Here is a 6,000-nt window from a genome sequence, read left to right on the forward strand (position 1 = left end):
ATAGAGATACCAGACTAATTCTCTGCTTGACTCCACCCCTTGGCTCAGCCAGTCTCTTTCTCCGAGAGTGATATAGTTTGTGGTTATAGGGCTCTATTACTCTACCCCCAAAATTGAGTGCAGCCTTCACCAGTGGTGGGATTCAAATTGTATTACTACCGGTTCTGTGGGCGTGGCTTGGTGGGCGTGGCAGGGGAAGGATACTGTAAAATCTCCCATCAGAGGTGGTATTTGCTGGTTCTCCGAACTACTCAAAATTTCCGCTACCCGTTCTCCAGAAATGGGCAGAACCTGCTGAATACCACCTCTGGCCCTCACCCATCATCCAAAGTTGTCATTTTAGTATGACAAAGGAGCTCCTGAGATTGATGACAGAGCCCAAACAAAGATACTATTAAGAATAAATGTATTAGTAATTCTTTACTACATTTTCCAACATACTGAAACATGTGAAACATGTGGAAGTGCTCTTGATAATATGCCAAGATTTAACAAATAATAAACCACTGCTCAATTTTGCAGAATTGGAGAACAATTTAATGTTGATAAGAGTCTTCTTTTTTCTACTGGCTGAGAAAAGGACTGGTAGGACTGGGAGAATTTTGAATGCTGCTTAAAAAATTTCTCATTGTTCCACACTGAAGTTGGAAGGGTTGGCTGCATGTTCTGTGATATTACAATCTGGTGGGATAATAATATGTTAAGAATAATATGCTTCCAAAAGTGTTGGATGAACATGGTATTCTAACATCAGTATTTATCAAATTTAGAAAATGAATTGATATTGTGAACTTATGCATAGTGTTGAATTAATACTGAGCACAAACTTTCCATGGGAAATAGTGTGTGAAATTTCCAGATTATTTGTGCCTTGAATAGGCAACATGTTCTGAGACAGAAAGCCAAAAGGTTTAGACCAGTTTAGAAGTTGCCAGGGCTTCATAGAGTTTCAGAAACATTATTAACTGCCAAATTGATAAGATGAATGAAGATCACACTAAGCCCACTCTTTTTTATACTTTCATACAATATATACTAGGAATTCTTTGCTAGAATTTTCTTGTTCCATTGAAGTGCAAGAATTGATAATTGATAAACCAACAAAAAATATTTCCCTGCCAACCAGGGAATAGAGTAGAGTAGAGTAGAGTAGAGTAGAGTAGAGTAGAGTAGAGTAGCGTAGCGTAGAGTAGAGTAGCGTAGCGTAGCGTAGCGTAGCGTAGCATAGCATAGAATAGAATAGAATAGAATAGAATAGAATAGAATAGAATAGAATAGAATAGAATAGAATAGAATAGAATAAACAGAGTTGGAAGGAACCTTGGAGGTCTTCTAGTCCAACCCCCTGCCTAGGCAGGAAACCCTACACCACTTCAGGCAAATGGTTATCCAACATTATAGAATTGACATTTCATTATCCCCAACAAAGAACTGCACATGGCTGAAAAGTACAATGAACAGGCTCAGTTTATCCCACTTGCAAAAAGCACTATGGAGAGACCCGTATTGCCTGGTTGGAGAGGGGGGCAAAGGATGGATGTGCGAATCCACTAGCAGAAAGGAATCTTTTTACAGTGCTCCCCACATCCCCATTCTACCCACTCTTTGAATCGAGAACTCATTTCAAGCAGAAAAAGAATTTTTTTTTCCATGAAAACCAAGAATTATTGGAAATCGCATTATTATTTCATCGTCAGCCAACAAGAGACCAATGAAGTTAATTAATTCTTAAAAGGCTTACTCTCAAGTGACCAGCTTTTCAGCTTAAGGGCTTGCTCCACATTGGGCCCTGTTTTGTTGTACTGTAAGCATGTCTAACAAAATTGCTAACTGGGCATTTTTGAGATGATTCTCGACTACTTACTTATTAATAGACTTAGACACTGCCTTACTCCAGGAACTACCCTGGGTAGCTCACACTATAAAACTACTGAACAACATAAAACCAATATAAGTAAACAAAAACAGCACCTGTCCAAAACATAGTGTACAGAGAAAAATACATGTAGCAAGGGGACTATATCTATTCTCGCTCCAAGCCTGGGAAAACAATCAGGTTTTCAAGACCTTCCAAAATACCATCAGGATGGAAGCTACACAGCTTTTGAGATGGGGGCAGGGGAATCCCTTAGATAGCATCATCTGCATGTGGTCCTTAACTTAAGCCTGGTTACTTAGCAACCATTCAAAGTTATGATGGCCCTCCCTGGGAGGACTTCCAATCAGGTTCCAAAGTTCTGTTGGGCTACTCCCCATGGTCATGTAACCACATATCAGGCACTCAGCAACCAGCTCGCATTTATGGCCATTTGCAACAGTCGTGTGGCTGACCTTTATGGCAGTTTTGCTGAAAACTCTTGGTTCACTTAACGAGCTCCGCAGAAAAGGCTGCAAAGTCAGGCTGAGCACATGGGTGACCTGATTGATCATTGTGACTTATGACCAGGGGTGGGATTCCAATTTTTTAACAATCAGTTCTGTGGGTGTGGCTTAGTTGGTGGGCATGGCTTGGTGGTCATGTGACTGGCTGGGTGTGGCCAACTCAACATCACTCACATCGAGGCACGCATCTCCTTGCCAGGCCTCTCATGACTGTGGGGATGCTGCAACAGTTGTAAGTGTGAAAAATGGTCATAAGTCACTTTTTTCAGTGCCATTGTTACTTTGAATGGTCACTCCACACAAGCAAAGTACCAGCAAAAGAGGGAAAGAAAACTCCAGAAAACTTCCTGAGATAGGAAGCCCAGTCATGCCAAGAATGTAATAAGGGTTAACGAAGAGGCACTTTCTGTAAGCAACACCAGAATGTTTCCTTCCTGCCTTCCTTACAGGATTAGGCCAGTAATTTCTTCTAACAACTGATTCTCCGAACTGCTTAGAATGTTAACAACCGGTTCTAGCGAATAGGTGCGAACTGGTAGAATCCCACCCCTGCTGTCAAAGCTGAAAACGGAGCTTCTCCTTAGGATTATGTAGGCAATGTAAAATCTTCTGCATTTTACTCTCATGGTAAATCCAGTTCAATGCTTCCTTGGAAGTAAATAAATGTGTTCTGGTTTGCAATTACAAACAGCCTGTGTACCTGTGTCAGTGAGGTGAGAGAAGTAAGTTATCAGCCTTTTGTCAGTCATTAGTTTGCCCTAATAGATCAGTCACCCACTTATAATAAATTTAGTTTACTGCGATGTTCTGTACATCTTCTGAAAATAGTCTTAAACTAAAAAAATGATTGTTGCAACGAATGTCATATTATGCACTTATATTATGCCAATGTTTGACATCCTTCCATATGTGTTTTGTGTGATAGCAAACTTTATAACCTGCCTTAAGGGCAAGTTACTTCCCAGTAAAATGATCTTCTCCTTCCCTCACACCAGCCACTCCGTTGCCTGTTTCTTCATTGCTGCACAGCGCCAGGATCCACTTTGATGGTCGGGAGGTAATTTAACAACCAGTTCACATGAACCGGTGCAAATTGGCTGAATCCCACCGCTGTATGTATGTATATATTTGTCTAAATATGTGTAGTCTACATGATGATGACAGTGATGATGATGATGTTGATGATGATGATGTCATCTGGAACTTTGAAAACCAATCCATAAGAAGAGAATGGTAAATTATTTCTGTGATGTAATAGGAGATCAACTTTACCTATAGGTAACAGTACTATTAATTGCTTTTGGCGCATCTTCCTTTCATGTCACTGGTCACTGTATTTAGAAAAGGGGAAAAATCTATTGCAGTTTTATATATATATAGTTATCTTGCCAAACCAATTCATGGAAGTGGACATCCATTGAATCTTTTTCCTTCCTGGAGGATTCTGTCCAGTGAAACTGCCCATTTCTTCCTTGCTTGCATTTTTGTTTTGTGAAAGATGACATTAGAACAATTTTGCTAGATATCCATAAGGACAGGACCCACGACTTATCTCCCAATTAGGACAAATGAAACCCAGCTCTCCCCCTTCTCACTTGCCTTAGATTGTCCAAGATAGAAGCCTTCTACTTCTCCCTTTGATTAGATAAATGCAGTGGGAGACTTCTTCTTTATGTTGGCTTTAGAAGAATCACAATAAGGAAGAGTTTTTATATCCTTCCCCCCATTTTTTTAATTCCTCAAAAGAAGGAGTTCCTGTTTAACTATATATACACTTGGCCCCATCACACATTGATTTCCACTGGATATCCTCTTTCAACATCTTCAAACATGAAATTAGAGCAGGATGTTTTCTATATGATCCACCCTATAGTTCAATGGTATCACATAATGTAATATTAGACTACATGATTTTCATCAAATAAGATATTATCTGTTTGTACTGGTTCCTGTCATTTCCTTCTTTAAAAAGCTAATGTGCTCTTTATATCTCCAAAGTTCCTCTTTGAGGCACTTTTTCTGCCAAAAAACTTTGGCTCAGAAATCATTCTGGTCTAAGATTTATTTCTTGCAATAACATTCTCAAGAATATCCATTTGAATTTTTCCCTTTGTCTTTTTTTCAACAAGTGTTAACTTACTATCCACTTAGTTGATTACATTCTATTATTTGAAGGCTGTCAAATGTACCTGAGTATTGACTAAATATAGTTGGTAAATCCAGTCATTGTGGTTTGTAAATCCCACCTTGTAGCTTAGAATAACATGCAAACATGGACTATGGATTGTTCAGCAATCCATAGTCAAGCAATCCATGGTTTTGTGGCCATCAGGGATACACAGTGCTCTTAGTTCAGTTTAATGTAGTTTGACAATCTTGTACTTTCCACCACATTTGAGTCAAGTCCTTGAATATCAATAAAATCAATAAAATATTTCTCTCACACACATTTACTCAATATAGAAGCTTATCAAAAATCAGTGCCCATTGGTCAATCACAATGTGCTTTATTAATTAATATTTTTCAGAGAAAATGTTCCTCTGTTTGAAGGTCATACCACAAACAAATAAGTGTTAAAAGAAAATGGCAGCAAATTTGAACATTTAATGTGATTTATATAATAAAATTTTTACATAGCATGACTATACTACAATACATCCTGTATATATCATTAAATCTCATGTTGAGAAATTGGGGTCAGCAAAGGGCCATCTATGGATATCAGCAAATAATAATGACATCTGGAATGGCAGGTTTGGCAGGTTTAAAATAAGACAGTCTGATAATCCAACCACAAGAAGCTTTGTCAGGATATACAAAAACAGATATTGGAATTTACTTAGTCCGTAAGCCTTAGACTGGGTCTCTTTTTTGTTATTTTTCTTCTTCTGGGGGCGAGCTTTTAACATAACAAAGGTGAAAGGAGATGTGACATTAACTGCGTGAACGCAACCATCGATGAACGCACTCAGGAACAGAATTCCAAGGGATGGAAAACAGCTGGTTTCAGGAACAAAATGGGAAAGAAAACAATTTAAAATATCTGTCTCTCTACTACTTGGCTTTTCCAAATTTACTGTGACAAACACACATCTCCTACAACTATTCAATATTGTGTGGAGTATTTTAAAAATGGGAGTACAGAACTCAATTTTCAGAATTGGGAAGAAGATCAATCCTCATCTTTCAGTGCAAAGGTTGGCGCACAAAGCTGCAATTCCCTTGTCACATGGCCAATCCAGGGAGTGCTACTGTTGTGATCCTGGGGTAGAAGATCTTTATACTTTACCAAAATAAGATGGAGAACCTGAATCACTTTAGAGAAATTTCATTCCTGTCCAATTATTGGTGTTTTGGAGAAGTAAATGATGAGGGGAGCTAATGTCTTCTAACAATTGTTCTGCCATGAATCTGCAGAGGGAAGAACATGGACATTCTCTCTCAAATTATGATTTCTCAAATGAAAACTGTAATTCCAAGTCTTCTTCAAGGAGTTCATTTCATTAGCTCAATATCTTGAATTTAGTAAAGGAATGCTCTAACAGTAGGTGCATACCGACCCCAGGAAGTAACATTGCTGCACCATTTTTTAATATTGGGCATGCAGTTATTTAGGA

This window comes from Notechis scutatus, chromosome 2 (assembly GCF_049901735.1).
Source record: "Notechis scutatus isolate UNSWTSFEM ecotype Mainland chromosome 2, rNotScu1.2, whole genome shotgun sequence".
Classification (NCBI taxonomy): domain Eukaryota; kingdom Metazoa; phylum Chordata; class Lepidosauria; order Squamata; family Elapidae; genus Notechis; species Notechis scutatus.